We start from the raw sequence: 20917 nt of genomic DNA on the forward strand, positions 1-20917 counted from the left end.
TGTGTGTGTGTGTGTGTGCATAGGTGTGTGTTAAATATAAATGTTTCTACATTTCCAATTTTTTCTCTCATACTGTGTGCACAAACACACACTCACACACTTGTACACATACACCTGGCAACAGACGGGCCCAACATGTTTGATAGGGGAACCTTATTATTTGTCCCCTGGGTATTTTAGCTAGTCTAGTTTTTTCGCTGTAGTCAAAGTGATTATGTGATCCGACTTTTATTACGCAGCTTTGTCCTAATACAAAGCTCCCCCAAAGGATTCTGGGTAAACGTGTGTGTATGTGTGCCTACCTTCCCTCTGTCATTTCCTTACTTTGTGCCTGTCATTCTTTTTTTCTCTGACAATCTCCTTTTCTCTCTTTCCCTCCTTGCTAGCTGCCTACCTACCTCCAATAAACACATGCAAACCCATGCAAGTGCACCTACACACAGCATATTTTAACACACCTCACACACACACACACACACACACCATTTACAATTTACTGTCCTGAGGATGGTGGATGGCAGAAGATGCTCAGCATGCAGTGGCTGCCAAATAAGCCGATGTAGAGGAGATATTCTGGTTAATGAGCTGCAGAAAAACAGTTCTCACCTAGTGTCTACAGTGTGTGTGTGTGTAGGTATGTATGTTTGAGACAAAAGAAATATAAAAAAAAAGTCAATATCACTCATGTCTTTTCTCTAACATCTGTGTCACTGTGTTCTTCATCCTTATCTCACCCTCCTCTGTTCTTGCTTTTTAAACTCTTGTCTCTTGTAAAAAAAAGTGGGTGGACTCAGCCTTGTAGCCTCCCAACAAGTCCCTGTATGTTTGGATGTCTACTTGGAACCAAATCTTGCCTCTAAATGGAAAATAACCGTTATAACTTATACTACTACTACTATTAACATTGTACTCACCAAAGCATTTGCTGCAATCCTGGAATAAGACAGCTTCATTTAAAATGGGCCTAATTTTGCCAAAGGGTACAGTCACAGATTCTAAATTAGAGAAACCCGTGTGCATTTAACGCAAGTTTTACAAATGCAGGGGTTGAGGTTTCTTCATAACCTGTACAATTGTCTGACTACTTGTGTTTGTTTCCCTTTTGGACCTATTCTCTGCAATTACTACCCTGCTTCAAAACAAGTTGGGACAGTTTGTAAAATGTAAATAAAAGAAGAATGCAATCATTTGCAAACAAATTGTGTTAACCCAAAACTGTTTCATGAGGTGGTCATGAGTTTATGTAGTAATATTATTTATATCATATCATTAATGTGTTTCAAAAAGTGGTGAACCTTGCCCCCTCCTTTTGTGTGAACAACTGAGCCTTTTGAGGATGCTGCTTTCATACCCAGTCATGATACTGTCACCTGTTACCAGTGAACCTGTTTACCTGTGGAATGTTCCAAACAGGTGTTTTTGGAGCATTCCACAACTTTGCCAATCTTTTGTTGCCCCCTTTCCCAACTTATTTGAAACATGTTACTGGCATGAAATTCAAAATAAGCATACATTTACAAAATATGACTTAAGTTTATGAGGTAAAACATTAAATATATTGTCCCAACAGCATCCCAACTTTTTGGGAGTCAGGGTTGTACTTTGTTTAGTACAATGGCTGAAACAATGAAAGTAAGTTTCAAATAAGTTTTTTATTATATCTTACTGCAGAGCACAGCACACAGTATCCCAGTTGCTGTAGTTGCCTTGTAGAATTATGTGGTTCACACCACGCACTGCATAATGTTAACTATGAACACATGTATCGAGTATGCATGAGTATACTGGCCAACACAACATTGTAAGCACAACATTTTAACAAATAATATTAACATCTTTTTAAAAAAAATATATAGCCAATACTATGGCCACGACTTTTTTGTATTTGGTTCGTTTGGGCATTTGTTGTTTGTCTTGCATATACTAAACGTAAGAGTCGTGCAGATGGACAAAGCAAGTTGATGCATTTTTTTCTCTCACTAGAATTCATCAGACATTCATCTCACAATCTCACATATATGCCTCAAATCCGATTGTGTACAGCCTGACAGGAATCAAGATTTTATTAGACACACGACAACACCCATTCATCCCCCCAAACTCCACACCCCCACTTTTTGCCTTATTTCATAAAGGACACAATGCCTGTACTGGCCCTGAGCAATGGCATTGGGTGTAAAAAATGTGATGCAAAATATCAAAGCACTGAACTGGTGAGGCGACCCTTAACCATTGCACAAAAGCTATACTTTAATGTCCTTCATGTGATTTTGGTTCTGTCTGTCATCCTTATTATCTCATAACTAATATACTAATGTATACTGTCCCTCAGCCAGGCAACTGCTACAGTGTAGCAGCAGTGTATTGGTGAACAGTGCATTTATTACTGGGGTAATGCTAAAAAACAGAGAAGATAAAGACAGACCAACACCTATTCTGCCCTGATCGAATTTCATTCCCTCTATTTCTCCTCTCTGTCATAGCTCCTTTACACTCTCTCCTTCCATTTCCTTCTTTTCCTACCTACAATTTCATCATTTCTTCTCCTCTCCAGACCATTTCACACCATCTCTTTTTCTATCATACTCTCCTCTTTGCACTTCCTTTCTTTTGCTCCCTTGTTTCTTTCTCTCCTCTCTCTCCACATCTCTCCCTCTGTCACAGTAGCGATGATTATGACTAGTGAGCATAATGCATAGCCATGAATAGGACTGTCCAGCTGATTGTGATGTATAGTTTTTCATTACCGCTCCCCAACCCCCGTCATTAGGCACAGGGTGGATGGGTGGAGTTGGTGGAGGAGAGGGGGGTGAATGGTGGCGATGGTGGTGGGGTATCTATTTATCCACTAATTTGTTAGAAAAAACCCTCCCCCTCCTGCGTGGTGGCAATCAGGGGACAAGGTAATCGTCTGCAAGTGCAAGAGGCCCTGACGGCCAGCACCTGATGAAGAGCTATGTGGTGTCAGGCTATTGTGTGAAGAGAGAAACAGAAAGAAGGACCAAGAGGGAGAGAGAGTGTGTAAGCTACACACTTTAAAAAGTATCCATCTTATTTTATACAAATAAGTAAGAAAAGCTGCCATGGTGGTCAGGTAATACTACTTGTTTCCAATGCAAATCAAATTCTTTTTAAAAATCAAGAATTCAATCCTCAATTTCTTGATAGAAGTAGTCCAACTTATTTCAACAGCAGTGATACTTGTTTCAGCTGTACTGAGGACTAGTGAATTTAATTGCAAATGACTGAATATTAACTAAGAGAAGGAACTGCTGTGAGCTTCAGTAGATGAAGGAATTTGTCCTGCCTCAAGATTTTTTGCTCAATGACCTCCAACAAATTTCATTGTGTGCCCAGCCGTCATGGAATTAGTTTTGTATGTGTGAATTTAAAAACACTATTAAAAGTGTGAACTTGTGAGCTTAGGCATATTTTTGAACTTTAGAGAGAGCAAGGAAAGCCATTTTTCCCTGCTTCCAGGCTTGTGAATGGTATTGATGAACTGATCTAACTCTCAGAAATAAAGACAATAAGAATATTTATGTTAACAATTATTTTTTTTAAAAGTGAAAAAAATGAATTTTAGGACCTTGTACATGAGGAAATGGCTGTTTAACTTGGACATATATTATGACATACAGACCAGCAGTCTGCCACCCTGATGCAAGCGCTGACCCAGCAGGTTAGCCAGTCTTATCCCACCTAGTAATTAATAACCATTTGGTGTAAATGGCAAATGGCAGAAATAGAGGGAAGAGAGCAGGCTCCAGTGCTTGGCCTCTGATGGCTAACAACACATACACACAGACATATTCCTGGCTGTTGCAGAGTGAAATAAGACACAGACACTGCTGGGGGTTTATCTCATCAAAGGTGGGGACATGGACAGACTCTGTGAAAATAATTTAACAAGGGGGATTCATGTATTTCTCATTAACTTGTACATATGCGCGCGCACACACACACACACACACACACACACACACACACACACACACACACACACAGTGATCAAACATACAGTGATCAAAAGTTTTTTTTTTTTGATTGATGCCAATTGTCAAATTTAAAATAGTGTTGAAATAATATTACAGGATTTTCAATACAAACTTCTTTTTTTTTTTTATTATCCTACCACTGCAGCTCAGTGAAAAAATGCCATCCAGGCAAACAAAAGATGGAATTTATACTAAAGAGACAATAACTTTTGAACAATTGATTTGATTAACTCAGAGTACTAAAGATTCACATTAACTTCAGATAAACTTTGGAATTAATTCTGGCACAAACTGTGGATTTTTTCTCCCACCACTTCCATTGAACACACATTCAGAAGGGATCCTTTATCACCTTCATGTGGACACAAGAACATGATTTGCTGCCTTGATTTCTGCTTTAATTTCCTATTTACATATTTGTCTCTTCTACACATTAAGTTCACACAGAATTTTAACTGCATTGCTTGCACTAACAGTTCTTGGTGTTAGTTAAGGTGGGCATACAGATTAGTGCTGTATCTAAAAAAGTCAAGTTCAAACAAATTTGAACTAACATGTAATTTGCAACCCATGTAGCACACTAGAGAGCAATGCCCATTGGTCTACGGTCAAGGAGAGTGTCTTACCCTCCAGTATAGTCTATATATTGTTATGGAACAACCAAATTTCAAACCTTCTCACAAAACAATGTCAGTGCATCACATATCCGTGCACATTCATTCGTGTGGTCTTTTTAACAGTGCCATGCCATTGTAGCAGGCCTATTTTTCCATAACCACAATATTCTGAAAGCTCATTTATCCTGTTACTCTGAAAACAAAAACATTTTGTTACATACTGTAACTCGCTCCATAAGCCTGTTGTCCTGAAAATACACACTTTGGTATCACCAACTTACATACCCAACTTAACTGACATAACTAAAACAAACTATGTAATTTTGGCATAAATCTAACCAAAGTACAACTATTTCACAATAGTTACCAATGTTATTACCGTTACCATGACAATGAAGGTCACTTGGCCATTGACAAGGAAGGTCACCTGATGAAGGACACCTGACTTCGTCTTTTCCTGTATGTCCAAATACATTAAGATGTAATTGCCTAAAACTCTAGTGAGATTTTCAGAGCAGTAGACTTCTGCTTCAGAATAACGGACTGTTGTACAAATGGGCTTTGGTTCAAGGGGCATTTTCCAGACTTTTGGGGATTTAAAATATTGGGCCATTGGAACAATGGGCAGTCCCCTCTTTTTTACAAGCTTCTGGCAAGGATCCTAAAGATGAGTGAATGAGATGAGTTTTTTGTTTGACTGTATTTTGCTTGCTTTTGTTAACTGATTTTGAATTCGAACAGGTCATGACAGTAGAGATATTTTAGTTTTTTTAATCTTGAAACAAAAGTTTGGGTGAAAAGTGACAATTTACAGCTGAATATGAGGGGCAAAAAAAAGGCCACTGACACAATGTCCGCATACAGTACATTATAAAGATCTAAGATCTAAAAAGGTTGGACGTAGGTGTAGTTGGATGCAGGTTGTAAGAGGCAAGTGTCCCTGCGAAAAAACAATAATTATGCCTATGAAAGTAGCTTGACATTCTAGCACACTAAAAGTGTGGGTGTAGAGTTTTACAGTACAGTCGACAGTTTCAACTTTGACAATGGAGCTCAAGATTTTTTTCAATATTTAACCATTTAAATGACCTTTCTCTCAACCTAACATGACAGTGACCATTTCCTAACTTTAATAAAATGCTTCAGTTGAATAACCATATCCATAATTGAACCATTTGCCATATGCAGGTAATGAAAAAATGTTGCTAGTAGAAGTATAAGAATATTGCCATCGAACATTATCTGGGAGTTTCTCAAATTCAACCAGTAATTGTTCTGTCTAGAAAGTTGCTTGTGTAGTCATCACACAGCTGTGTCCTGGTAAGTCATCAGCTGAGTGTCTAAAACAAGCCAGATTATGTTGTTTTGTGTATAGGGGAAGTTTGATAGCGTGATACAGGGAGAGAAGATCGCAGCTGTTTGTGATCTGAACAAAAACACTGCAGGAGACACGACAAAGGAAGGGTCTCCCACACACACACACGCGTGCGCGCACACACACACAGAAAAGAAGCAGGATGTCAACATGTTGTCATTAGCTGGCTACTGACCAGACGACATGCCAACAATATTAGACGTACAGTAGATGGTTAAAGGTCTTCATCAGCTTTAAGAAATAAAGTCTAAATCCTGGTCCCTAAAACATAGTGACAATCTTTTCATGATCCCATCCATTTCTAACATAATTACAACTTCATAAACACTGATGTAGAATACATGTGGTGTTTCACTTTCCATGAAATGATCCAGTCAACAGTTAACTTATATTTTGTCCTATCATAGACATCTAATTAAGAGCATTTTTGAGTGTGCACTCAATAGCAGCTTGTAGAGAGGGCAGGATGCAGCAAACTATGAAGTAAGCTATTTAAGAGTGCTATGACTCAACTCAACAATGAGCAATGAGAGATTGTATATGTAAATGCTGCCAAATAGCCTTTTCAGTAAAGTGCAATCCATGTATATTGATACATGTGATGTGACTTTCTTCTGTATTTCTTTGACTCAAATAAGGAGATACGCAGCTGAATGTGCAGCTGATGGGTTGTTTCTTTTGTAATTGCTACACAAACAGCATATGAAGCTGCTGCTGATGCTAAATGAATGGGAATAAGTGGCTTGCTGCTTTGCACATTAGATTGTAAGCACTGACCTATTATTAGGATACAATGTGTAATAAAACATCAGGTTTGCTCTGAAAATGTTGCCCTACACTGTTGGAATGGCCAGCCTGGCGCTCAGGAATCTATTAGCCTCTGTGTAAATGGCTTGTTGCTTTTACACACCCTAGCTCTGGAGCGCTGCCACTCGCTTTGTAATTAGTGCTGCATTTCTGCCAAGGAACCGCTGGCTCACCCTGTCCATGCACTCCCTCACACAAACACGCACCCTCAACAATTAGTGTGTTTTACCTGATAATGAAATTATGTAAATGGTGGAAGAGTCCAGTCCTTGCTTATTCAATTCAAACAGGTTCAGGCCCCATTACCATATTTTGAAACATCTGACTTAATTAGGAGGACGAGGAGGGTCCAGGACCCGTGGAGAGGGATGAGAGAGATGAAAGAGACAAAGACTTTTAACGGCATCCACTCGCCTCATAAAGAGGTTATTAAGAGTCGAGGCTGAAGATGGCCACTAATGATGTGTTGGGGAAATTAGGCCGATCAAACATTAAAAGCCGAGGCCCCCTCCTGTGGGCAGAGAAGCAGCCAAATGGGTCAATTAGAGAGGTATTATTTCTCTCATTCTCTCTCCCTCGCTCCCTCTCTCAAGAAAGGGAAAACAAGTGGAAGCTGATCTGCATAAAGTGTTTATCAAGACAGACATGTCCACTTAGGGGTGATCATGCTGAAATACCTCATCCAGCCAGAAGCAAACGAGGGGGAGGGGACAAAGTTGGGTGAATGTCCATCTCCGCATGAGTGTGTGTTGTCTTAATTAACAGGACAATTTTGTGTTTGTACGTGTTCTTGCATGTGCTTGTGTATTTCCTGGTCCTGGGCACGCACCATATTGACATTTTCCTATTGTAGATATTTGTATGAAGTTAGCATGCAGCAGGATTTGAAGGTAAGATCAGAGGAAGAGAGAAGGGGGGCTATTAGTGGTCCTCAATCAAGAAGTAATTCACTATAAACCGCATAATGTCTTGGTTGTAATTTAGAATAACCGAATTAACGTGCAAAGCGCTTGAAATTGCCTAAAATAAAGTACAGGCATACATCATGGGAGGATGAAGAGAGTAATGTTCCTGGCAGAGAATCTACTCACGATAAATTTGTCGTTTTATCCCTTTTCTACTGGGTTTTTACCTCGCCTCAGAGTGGCATATTTTCAATTAACTGCTGCACCCTAAATGGAGTTCAATTCTGACTTTAAGGAAGGAATAAATTTTACAAACTGCTGCTTTGTTGTGGGTTAAATACACTTTAGTTTTACACCTAACTTCTGGCTCTCTGCATATCTTAGCTACTTACTTCACTTTCCCCTCTTGTGTTTAAGAGTGACGAAGATGAGGAGAGCACGGAGTGAGAGGGCGCTAAAAAAGGCATCTGAGGAGGGAGCTGTAATTCTTGCGCAGAGTTTGAAATAAATTAGCTCTTAGCCATTCGGGGTTAGGCTAACATATTAGAATTTTCCATCTGCTTGCTCTAAATCATCTGCGAGTCCGCTCAGCGCAAAGGGCAGGCTGCTCATCTCTCAACTCGCAGGACAGATTGCATTACTGAGCAATATACCTTTATTTCTCCCATTTAATCCTCAGCGCAGGGCCGACCAGTGCACAGCTAGAGGTAATAAGACATCGAGTCATGTATGTGCACAATTAAACATGGAAAAATTCAACACACAAGCATGCAGGAATGATTTAAATGCATGCCCCCCACACAGGATGATTAATGCAAGAACACAGAAACTTGTATACACACAGGAATACACCCACATCGGCATCAGGTGTCATTTTTAATCAGCCGATAACGTCTTTGTGTTTACCCACTGCTTTGTGTTACAGAAAGAGGTGTCAAAACAGGGTCGACGCATCTGAAACACTTAGCAAAAACCACCCAGACACCACACACACACGTCACTCTTTGTCTTCAAGTAGCTGGTGTCTTGCCTGTCTCTCCTCGTGCATCAGTAATCAACCTTGATGCTCGCTGCTGTTGTGGCCATTGATTTTTCTGTTCCACATGTGGGTGAAAATTGCACTTTAAGTTACCCTGAGTGTTAAATTAATAATGAAACCGCAAGAGTGCCCTCTCCTGACTTTCAATTAACACCACCAGGATTAGAGGGGATGGATAGAGGGAGGACAGAGAGAGAGAGAGAGAGAGAGAGAACAGGGGAAGAGAGGGGAGATAGAGGAGAGCGAAGGACTATCCATGACACCCACTCTCAAGGTTTGGGTTTCGATCGTTTTGGTGTCCTCTCATCATGTGGGAGTTAAAATCAGGGGCAATTCCTCGAAAGCAAAGTGGCCAAGCTTCTCAGAAAAATTTCAGTTTTGAAACTAGGGTTGGGCCGTTGAACGATGCCATTGTCCATCGTCAATGGCTGACAGCCATCGTCTACTAATCCCTGACCATTGTAACATCGTGATTCAAAAGGCTCCCCACCAGAGAGCACAATTAAGTGGCGTGTCACCTCAGAGTTGCCGTTGGGCAGCAGTTGCTGTTTGTGATATGTGGAGAGAGGAAATGAAAAGAAGTATGTTACTGCTCAGTGCACTAACATTTCGTCTCCATGTCCTGTTTATTATTTTCCAGTGTTTCCCACACATTAATTTATTTGTGGTGGTCCTCCACAATATCAACATTGGCCGTCACATATTGATTTTCTGTTTTTTAAGCCGCGCATCCTGTTCTCACTCACTCAAGACAGTGCACCCGTCAGTGAATAGCATGATGTTATATACTCCGATACGGTGGATGGCGGTGTGGTTTTTAATCCGGCAGTAAAAAGAGGAGGAGGACTATTTAATGCGGTTGGCTTGACCGTAACTTCCTCTGCAAAGAAGACGGCTGGCCTCATCGTCAAAATCAAGCCCCCGCAAAGAGCGCCAGGCCTTGAAGCCAGTTTTTGTCGTGGCCAAGCCGTGTAATTACATCATCATGTGACACAACATTGTGAAAGACGCGTCTGTAAAACTGTCATAAAAGCCGCACAACCGCCGCAAAATGACTTGTTTTACTGTGGTGATGGGAGATAGTTTCCTCTGCAGGGTGAGACAGTTGGAGATTCATGTCAGAGTAATGGTGGGAAACAGCGGAGGCTACAGTGGTGAGCTAATACGCAACTGCTGCCTCAAATTTGTAGACAATGATATCATCGTCCATCACGATGTTTCACTGTAGACATTGTCGTATGCCAATTCAGCAGACATCGCCCAAAACCTTATTTGAGACAATCTTATCTTGCCAGAAATTTAGCTAGTCCTATCAAGAGTGGTAGGACAATGCAAACAACTCATGCAGGAAGAATAATTGATTCATCGAATATTTGGAGAATAGAGTGAGAGCCAAGGACAGAGATAGAAGAATGAAGTGAGAAGAGATGGGAAATTGCTCACTGGCAAATCTGGAGATATGACGTACTTGAGATTTTGGGTACTTGTGTTAGAGTTTCCCACATTGGCCAGCTTTTGTCTTAAGCAAACTTGCTTTTTTCAAAACCAGGAACCTCTGTTGTTTCTGTGATCAGGCTGTCCAACGCAAACAGACACGTGTCCACAGGAAGCCAGAGCCAGCTAACATGCAGATAAACAACACACCAAGCCAGAGGACACAGGTGCTTACTGGCAGCTGGCCCTGCTGGACACACACACACACACACACACACACACACACACACAGCCAGTTCATTCTGACCCTGCTTTCCCGCCTCTCCGTCAAGGGAAACACCTGCCTGATGGAGCTCTATTTAAGGAAAGTGGGAACATCCAGGAGCCCATTGAGCCAGTGTGTGTGTGTGTGTGTGTCTGTATAATTTCAGTGTCTTTCTCTATTGGCGGAAAACAATGCTAGTGCAACAAAACTGAAAAACAAATAGAAATGGTAAACTCAGCCAATCAGCCAGTCTGCCTGCCTGTTGGTTCAGCCAATGAAAACACACGTCACCCTGTGTGTTTGTACCTAACACTACATACTGAGACTGTAGTATGTCACATCAGTCTAATTTACATCATGAAAAGCACGGCCTGAACTCCACCCCTAATGAGGTCACTTCTTTACGTCTCAGAGCTTGTGTCTGGTTGGGGGTGTCACTCTTAGTATCTCAAAGTCTCACTGTGTACTGTAGACAAAGTTTTGTGTAATGCTGATCCGAATGCTTAGAAGCTTTAAAGCTTCTATGTCTTATTTCACAGAATGGAATTTGTCTTGGTCACACCTAGGATGTCACAGAGCCAGAGCAATATAGGGCTGACATGATAATTCAATCAATAGATTACCTGACTGAAGCAGCATTTGCTGGTTTGAGCATCTCTAATGGGATGATTAACTGTTTTTTTCCATTTTATATTACTGCAAAATGAATAGCTCAAGGATTTGGACAGTCATATGACAAAATAAGCCAATCAACATGTGGTGTGTATTTTACACCATTATCTGGAATTTTATAGACTCAACAGTTATCCATAAAATGAATTAACAAGTTAATCAAGAAAGAAACAAATCATTATAAAAGTTTTTATACCTGGATTGGTTCTTCTTGAAGGAGAAGTAAAAGTTTTAATAAGTACTACTTGTATTTTTCCATTACTCCTCTTCATCATTTTTTGTACTTAGGAAATACAGTATGGGTAAAATTAGCAGCAGCAAAAACCAATTTAGCAGTGATCTAAAGCATTAATCTATTCCTGAGATTAAAGGTAAATCAGTTCCTTATTGTGACCAAAGAAGTGAATTATCATAAGAAAACAAACTGTCTTATGTTGTGACCATAGTGTTAGAGATTTTACTTCGAAAATAATAGTTATTATTTCAAAAAACACGTTCTACTGCGAGCTAATTATTAATTTTTTTCTGCCACACCAGCCAGAACACAGAAAAGGTTTTCGTTTTGGTATGTGTTTCATATTTATTGGTTTTACCTTATCCTTGTATGAAAGTTTAGTCTACCAAAGTGATGGCAGGAAAATGCACCACACACTGTCAACACATTCCCATTCTTTCATTTATTCAGGTGCTTCCTGCATTTCCTTTATTTAGGAAGTTTACCTGAGTGTCGTGATGTTTTCAGGAAGTGCTGTGCTGTGATGACTCGCTGTGATACTGCAGGTGTCGGAACACTGAAGTAAGAGTTCAGCATGACTTCACATACACACGCACATACATACACATGTGTGAGTGCTGTGGTTCTTTGGTTTCAGGATAATACAGTCTGGTCTCAGACCTCTGTCTGTCTGTAATGTCTTCCTCTTCCTCTTTTTGCTTACACACAGACGCGGGCGCGCCCACACACACACACGCCCATTCACACACATACAAGCGAGTTGCGCACACACACACACACACACACAATTGCCAGGTGCAATGTGAGTGTCTGTTGTTGTTCTCTTGATGTACTCCACAGCCCAGTGTTTTCAGATCATCCCGGCTAATAACTTCCTGTTTCCTGTTTCTGACTCTGCTTCTTCCTGCCCACTGAGCCACGTGGATTCAGGACCAAAGAATCACAACCAATGTGTCACTATCTCAAACGAATGTGCAATCCCACAATGCATCTGCGACCTTTCGCTCTTTATATCCGCACAAAGCTCACATCCTTGTGTTGTTGTAATTGAATTATAGACAGACAAATACCCAGAAAGTCCATTAAACTGAGGATGTTACACAAGTCCTCTGTAGTCTTACTTTAGATCATTCACACTCTACAAATGAAATACTGTAAAAGAATCTAGGATGCTTGAAGTGAAAAGTAGTACAGACTCCTCATCATCAATCACTTACACCAAATAATACATCGATGACAAGGTAATATACTCTGAAATGTGAGGATTTGCTGGTTGACTTTGTCATATATGCCAATAAACTGAATATCTTTGGGTCTTTGACTGTTGAAGCCATGGTTTGCAGTGGGATTTTTTTAGTAAATTATAACATTTTGTAGACAAAACAATCTATCAATTGAGAAAAGGAAAATAGTAGTAATAGAATCTCTATAGCAGACTGACCACTGTCCTGTCCATTATCACTGTATATTGGGACACCTCATCATGTATTATCGCTTGAGCTACAGTAGGAACAGATTTTAAGATTACTGAAACATACAAAACTAGAAATCACACACATAATGACTATTTCCATTAACACCCCTAAAAACCCAAAAGAACACACATTTTTGCATGTTTCTACACCACACGATTTTACCCATTTTACCATTTGCTCAACAGATTTTTGTTGTTTCCAACAACAACAGCCCAATGACAGTTAAAATAATCTTACAAGCAGCACCTGAAGTTCTTTAAAATTATAACGCCACACTATGGTTTTATCTGCCGACTGTCACCAGTTGAGCCAGTCAGGAACAAACCCCGTCAGAATGTTGATGCTAAAAACACATATTATCCCAACATCCGTAATGTTTGTTCACTGTCATTTTGCCAGACAGCGTCATCCCAAACAGTGAATCAACATTGTTCTCTTGTTGTTGCTCTGCTGTCCAGTCACTCGAAGCTGACAAAGACAAACAGAGCTCCACAGGATGTTTACAACACCTGTACCCCCTCCCCTCTTTCACCTCACCCATTGTGCACTCTCTCCAATCAACTCCCTAACACCACCTCATCCCCTACCATTGGCCCTCTCCTCAGATTTGCTCCCCTTCTCTTGGCCCATGACCATCTTCTTCCTCAATTCCTCCCTTTCTCCACCCAACTGTATTTTCCCAGCACTTTTCACCCACTTTATTCAGCTTGTTACCAGCTCACTACAGTCATAGGAAATAGTATGACGGTGAGCTAATGTCAGCTTCCTGTTTGACACATTCATACAATGTTTTGACGCTGGTCAAGGTGAAAGCCGTAAACACTGGCAGACAGAGCAGGACACGAACATCAGGGGTTAACTAAAGGTTGTGCCATGGATCACAGAGGCTAAACAGCACATGCATGTCTTAATTCCAGACAATGACGCGGGTTAGAGATTCAGTTGACGGCATCGACCGCCGGTCATTTCCTCCTGTCAGTGGTTTTCCTGTCTTTCTCATTGGTACATTAGCCCATAATGTAGTATGATTTAGCATTTTTATTGTAAAGGAATTTGCTTTTTGTTGTTTAAAGATGGCAAAGATGTAGCCTTTCTTTTGCAGTGGTCTTATTAGTAAGAGTAAGTCACTGATATTCTACATTATATGATGCAAAATGGGACTTAAATTGCATGTAGGCTATGTACTGGTAATACCATCAGTGAGGCAGGAGGTAATGTTTTCACAACATGTTCTCACTCGTCTGGTCAAGGCCAGCTGTCTGTGGCTTGTCGCTGGCTGTACTCACACATCATTCACTAATGAGTGAGTGACATCTGCTGGGGGCCTGTGTGACAGAGCGCTGTCACCCTGCCTGACACTGGGAAAACACCTATTCATCCATCTATCCATCCTACTGCCGCAGCAGGCGTGTTGTATAATGTGAAGGTTGGTAAGTCACATTAGAAAATTCTTCTTCTAAGGACTAAGTAGATAAATGCAGTCACAGCAATAACTGCTAAAAATATAAACACATTTAAATTCGTAATAATTGGTTGGACCACAGGGGTTTCACATAGCTTGTTCTGCATATTACTAACACCTGGTTTGAGATATCTCCCTCACCCGCCTCACTCATAAAGTCACAGTGCTTCTGCTTGCATCAGCACTCAACCTCATAACAATTTGTGAGCAGTGGATTATGAGCTTCTTCCACATAGTAAGACTCCCACTGGTGTCCTGACACCTGATATCTTCACTTTCCCCCCATTTCACGCCAATTGATGGACGACACCAATTGATGGGTGACACTGTCTCCTGTGTGCAGAAAATTTTGATAATTTACTGTAAAATGATACAAATTTTCAGCAGCTTATATTGTCATGTGCTTTTGGAGACACATTGTTTTGAGGGTAATAATGTCTCCTTTACCTCACAGCTACATCTTTCTTGACAATATAGTCAGAGTTTGGAAATGAAGGATGTTAAAAATGTAAGCTCTACTCTGAAAAGTGATTGACAACACTGTCCAGCCCAGACTTTTCTAATGTTTATCACGTAAACTTTATTTATGATATTTTGTAATAAAGAATTAAAGATATGCTGTTAAGTGTCCTGCAGTGTCCTGCAACTACAGAGCTGCATAGCTGCTGCTCTGTAGTTGACCCTGACCTCTAAGCTCCCTGTGGAGAACTTGACAATTTCCCCATTGGGATCAGTAATATATCACATCATTATTAAGATTTTATCCTTACATATCACTTGCTACGATTGATACTTACAGAGCATATTCACTTAATTCATCTTAAATACCTGTTAAGATTTGGTGACATCTGGCAGCTGGACTGGGCAGTATTATATGATTCTGCAATTCAAACACCATGTCTGCTCCTGGCACTATTCACATTTCATACGTTAAATTACACACCTCACTTAGCTTTGTTGAACATCACTCTGTAGGATAATGGAGAGCTGTGAGGGCAATGCCGCCTGCTTATCAGGAGTGATAACTATATACACACTCACACACCGATGGCACAGTATCAAGCAGCAATTTAGGGTGCAACCACTCTCCCTCCTAAGCCACAGCCACCAGAGGTTTTCAATTTTACATGCCAGCTTTTTGCTGCTATCGCATGTAACTGTCCACTAGATGAAAATATCAACATCGAAAAATTTCAGGTGGGAAATATTCCAAATTAATGAATTAATTAAAGGCATATTAAGTAAACTACCACAACTTTTACAACCGCTGTTCAGACATTGAGAGATTCACTTAGTGTAAAGTCATGTGCAACGTTTCTTTCTCTCAACGCACAAGCACTTCATCCCAGCCAACACACTACCAAAAAATATATATATGGACACGAGATTCTGCACATCACGTTTTTCTAGCAGTTTTTGGAGTCGTATAGAGGTTTAAATAGTCTCAACTCCTCAGTTGTGGAGCTTGCCCTGGCAACTTGCGCACAGGTACACTCCACAGACAGTGTGTGAAGTGCTGTTCAGGAGGACATTTCTTTGTGCTCGTCATGACGGCCCAACTGCCCAAAAAGGCTAGCGTAAACTCTGATATCTCTCTGATACTCTGACCAATATATCTGCAATAAGCCAATTAGGTGCCCATTTATGGGTCTAGGTCTAATTTTAAGATTCACCTGCCAAATGCCAAAATGAGTGTGTTCACAAGCCATTTGCTCAGTAAATCAAAAACAGACAACAAACAACTGTTAACTCCTTACTTACATTGAGTTCACAGTCCCTTCATAAGAACTAGGGATGCAAGATATGGAATTTTTTCAGCTCATACCGATAAACAATAATTGCCTGCTTATTGTAGCCGATACCAATGAAATAGCCGTTAATTTCACACTTTTGTATAGGAAAAAAAAATGTCCTAACCTGTAGTTTATGCACGGCTAAGGATAAGAAAGGCTTAGATGATTTAGTATTTCATCGCTCTGAAGAGGTTTGTTGTGTAATAACTTGCAGTCATGTTGTCTTCCTCTGAAACTGTCCAACATCTAAACTACTAATGTAATGTTCGGCTCCCTGGTCCACATTGTGTGGCTCTGACAAGATGCAGCAGATTTCCCGTCATGAGCTCGACAGCATTGTGCAGCATTTCTTCTTCTCTGTATTTGTTGGCAGATTGCAAGCCAACTTTAGACTTTACTTTAGACGGACTTTAGACCTACTATAAAGGATTGTCTAGATGCTGCGCTTGTTAAGTCAAAGAAAGCAAGATGGCTTCATAGTAACGGCTCCATTTACTGACTGGAATGTCCCCTATACCAATATATAGCCAGTAATATAAACTTTCCAATGGCAGTATGGTCCTTTAAAAGTTTTTAGGTTCCAGTGGTCATGAAAAACAACTCAGTACATATACAGCCATGTAAACATGTAAATCTGTTTTGAAAAACACCAAAATTGCTGTTTATGTACAACAGCTCATATAAGTTAGCCCAAGACTCAGCTGAATAAATTCCTAAAATGCAAAACAGGCAAGAGACTGACAAAGAAAATGAGGAGGCTGGAGGTGAGGTGATTGGGGAGGGCTTGTTTTGCTTCCGCGGTCCTCCCTCCTGACATACACGCTGAACACAAATATCATTCATTAACAGTAATGTGCCATCTTAACGCTGATGGATGGGGCACAGGGCCACAGCCACACACACCCTCTCTCTCTCTCTCTCTCTCTCTCACACACACACACACACACAGCTATAAAACACACAGAGACAATTTAAAGACGGACCTGCTGGGGAGCTGGGATGGCTTACTATCAGTCACACACATGCACACATGCATACACATGCATGCAAGCAGGCACAGACACAGTCACACACACGGAAGCCTGGAGCTCAGGTGTCAGGCTGGCTCTCTGCAAATGAAGACATTTCCTACAGCTGGCAACCTTTGATGGCTCTATGATTCCTCTGCCGCTCACTAGCACTCCTCAGAGGAAACAAGAGATGAGAGAGAGAGAAAGGAGAGAGTGACCAACATAAATAGAGAGAAACAGAGACACAGAGCCGAAGAGGGACAGTTTTGAAGCCTCAAGTAAGGTAGATACTGTAGCAGCTATGAAATATTCAGACGTGTCTATGGTTTAAAACTATTATCCGTATAGTTTTTACATGAACGAATCATTACTGCATGATTTTTGGGACATTATCTCAGGTGCTTTAAACAAAACAGAGAGTTGGTGAGAAGACTAGCTGTCTTTACTGGATTCTATGTGGCATTTTACATACACAGCATGCGGCATGCAATAGAGGACTGATTTAAATTTAAGCATAATGTAGACGATTTAATTAGGACATTCAGTCATCATTAATCATAGCAAGAAATTCAAGAAGTGCAATAATTGCTTCCAAACAGAAGGCTTACCATGAGATATATCCAAAATCAACATAATGCCAGGATAATAACTTAATATTAATGGTCAGAAAGATTCAAACCAAAGAGAACTATTTTTGACAAATTCATGTTCAAATGAAAAAGAAAATGCACACATCATACTGATACATGGCTTACACGTCTCCTGCCCATCTTCTGAACATAATAACATACATAACAAAGTACTCTATTGTCTATTTTTACCTAATTCCTTAAAACAGGTGAATAGCTAAAGAAATATAATAACCCAACAAAGATTGACAGATTATATTTTAACTATTACAGCAAAATGTGTTACTTAGTAGAAACTCCTTTATGTTTGGGATACAGAAATAGCCTCTAAGTATCATTAACTGGAGTAACGTTAACTCTTAAAACTAATTTGTTATGCAGCAAAACAACCAAAAGCAAAAATCTAAGCACCAGACCTCTTCACAGACATCAACACATCACAGTTCACTGACGACCAAATAAGTGACCTGACAACTCTCATTATAAATGTAAAAAGTGGGGGATTTGAGAATAGTTGCACATATTGAGTGTTGAGTGTCTGTACAGACGGTATAAAATTACAAACATTAATGTAGCCATATAACCACATAAACTACAGTAATGTATGCTAGCACAGAGAGAAAGGAGGGGGAGGGGGGGTGTTTGACTCACCTGTCTGACAACCACTGATGTTCACGGAGACAAATCTTTCAGGAACGATGTCATGCAACTTCCCTCTGAACTTTAGGTCTTTCACCACAAAGGACTCCATCTAGTGTCCAGTTCTCTTCTGTCCACAGGTGTCCCAAGTCCGTCCTCTTTTTCTCACGCCAGTTTACTGTTGTCAGTCAGTCATTTTCAGCAGCAAATCCATCCTCCATTGCCGCTAGCTAACTAAGTACGTTAGCCTAGCAAAAACACGGTAGTTTTCATTAGCAACACTGAAAAAATGGCAAAATCTCTCGCTCTTTCATTTGGAAAAAAGTTTCCTCTTCTGCTTGCATTGTTGTGAGGCCACACTTTCCTTCACACCTTTCAAAGTGCAAAACATTTACAGTTTAGCAGCTAACTACCGAACACTAGCCAACTAGTTAAGGGATGCTAACTTCACCTGGCCCTCCTCCAGTGGACTGGACGCGATGACCTGTGACGCAGTTTTAATTACACTTAATTCACCACTGCCTGCACTGATGAAATACAATAACAGTCAATGTTACGTGACAAAGACAAAGGTTTTATCTTTTTTTCATAATAACATTAAAAGTTTGAATTAGGAAAAGGTGTTTTCAAATTTTGTACATTAAGTCAATTGTTTCATATTTTTGTGGGCCTTTTTTATTTCAGAAATGAATAAATTATTTTTATAGTCAGCTAGCTAATTTCTAAGTCGCAGGAAAGCATAAAAATTAGTTATTTTTAATTAAGCCTCTGGGAAATCACTTGATCCTTTTCTGTAAGTTACTGACCAGCAAAATGAAGTATTACCATTTCATGTCCCGACAGAAATTCTAAATTTTGATTCAAAGCACTTTCCAGCCAGGAAAAAGCTTTTGAGAAAAATTAAAATCAGCATAAAATACTCACCAAGTTTAGGCTTGGTGGACAAAACTCCCAAGAGAATGCATATAACTGCATGGTGATCATCATGGGAGCTGTAGTTGTTTGGGGTTTTTGTTACAAATAATACCTGCTTAGCTTTGTGAAATTCAGGAAGAGTTTCAATTCTAATAGCAAAGTCTTATTATAATAATCTTTGATGGATGGTAAACCCCGGGAATGTGTTTTCATTTGTGTCATTGATTTGATTTTTAACTTTCTAACTCATAAAAAAACGTCTTGAGTCAGTGTTGTTGAAAGACATGAGTTTTCAAGTCGTAAACATGGGAATCTTTCCCATCCCTCCCTTATGATGTAGGCTAAATGAGAAGGAAAACTAAGGAAATGCAATTGATGAGACATTTTGAGAAACATGGGCCATAAAAGCTAATAGCTCCTACTGTTTCAAAAACACTGGCCACTCAAAGTCTTTGCAATGGTCCCAATTGTTTTTGTCTCAATTGGTAATGAACAACTCGACAGTGACATATTGCCACACATGTATACTTGCAGTGCTATATAGTCTGTAAATTATAATGTGAAGTATGTCTTATCAATCTTATCTAACAGCAAAATAAATAAAATAATGAATAAATAAATTACAATTTGCCTGCCTTTGCCAGGGATATGCTAATAAGGTTACCGGTCAGTTATTCCACTTTTCCTAATACATTTTCTCAATTTGATCCCTGGTCCAACATCCCATCACCTGCTGGCTATTCACATGATAATATTAAGAGATGAGAGTGAGACAGAGAGGGAGAGAGAGGGAGAGAGAAAGAGGGAGAGAGGGAGAAAGAAATTCAAATGATATTAGAGGAGAGGGATGGTTAGAGAGATGGCTGCTGTCACTGTTATGCGTCTATGACACCTCAATGTGCAATAGTCATTTGTGCGTGTGCGTGTGTGTGTGTGCGGTAATATGAGAATTGATGCTGAGGGCTGACCTCCTCTGCCCCTCTCATTTCCATTCAGCCATTTTAGTTCTTTTAAGAGTCGGCGGAGCCATTGTGGCTCAACCAGGGAGCAGTTTGTCCTCATTAGAACTGTTCTGAATGAAACCGGAGAACAAAAGCATGGTGGGTATAAATTTTGATATAGCAGAAGAGAAGAGAAGAGAAGAGAAGAGAAGAGAAGAGAAGAGAAGAGAAGAGAAGAGAAGAGAAGAGGGATTTGTCTTGTCATTTATCATTGCATTAATTAGTGTTTGCGTTTTTAATACACATGCCATATGCACAAATTAAAACTTAACAAGGTTGTGATTTATGATGAGAGGATAAGGATGCCAATAAAGAAATCATTTCACTAGTTTCCACCGGGTTCTTACTTTGTAAAGTCCTGAAGATGTGACATGAGCATCTGTTTATATGTATGGGACCAGTAGACCTGATGATATGTGAGCTGCAATGAGCATTATCATACGGAGCAAATGTCTTGATATATAAGTCCATGCTGCCATGCCGGCGTTATGGTTATGGATTAGGCACATTCCATAAGTGCGGGATTGTGCTGTGAGCGAGGCAGAGATGTATCGGCCGTATAAAAACTGAATCTGTGATGTAGTTAATCATTTATTCAGCTAGCTTCTTCATTCCTTTAACACCTAGGACCATATTTTTCCAGGCA

At 40.1% G+C, this 20917-nt stretch overlaps 1 protein-coding gene across 6 annotated transcripts in view; it reads right to left on the bottom strand.

The window, feature by feature from the left end:
• Positions 1 to 18822, bottom strand: part of rnf220a (ring finger protein 220a) — a 303417-nt gene extending 284595 nt beyond the window's left edge. For all 6 annotated transcript variants that reach the window (XM_084368123.1, XM_084368122.1, XM_084368121.1 and 3 more), the window contains exon 1: positions 18368 to 18822. The gene's annotated coding sequence lies outside the window, so the exon portion shown is untranslated. The remainder of the gene's footprint in view (positions 1 to 18367) is intronic.
• Between the last annotated feature and the right edge of the window lie 2095 nt (positions 18823 to 20917).

This window comes from Pagrus pagrus (assembly GCF_965226575.1).
Source record: "Pagrus pagrus genome assembly, chromosome: 12".
Taxonomy (NCBI): Eukaryota; Metazoa; Chordata; class Actinopteri; order Spariformes; family Sparidae; genus Pagrus; species Pagrus pagrus.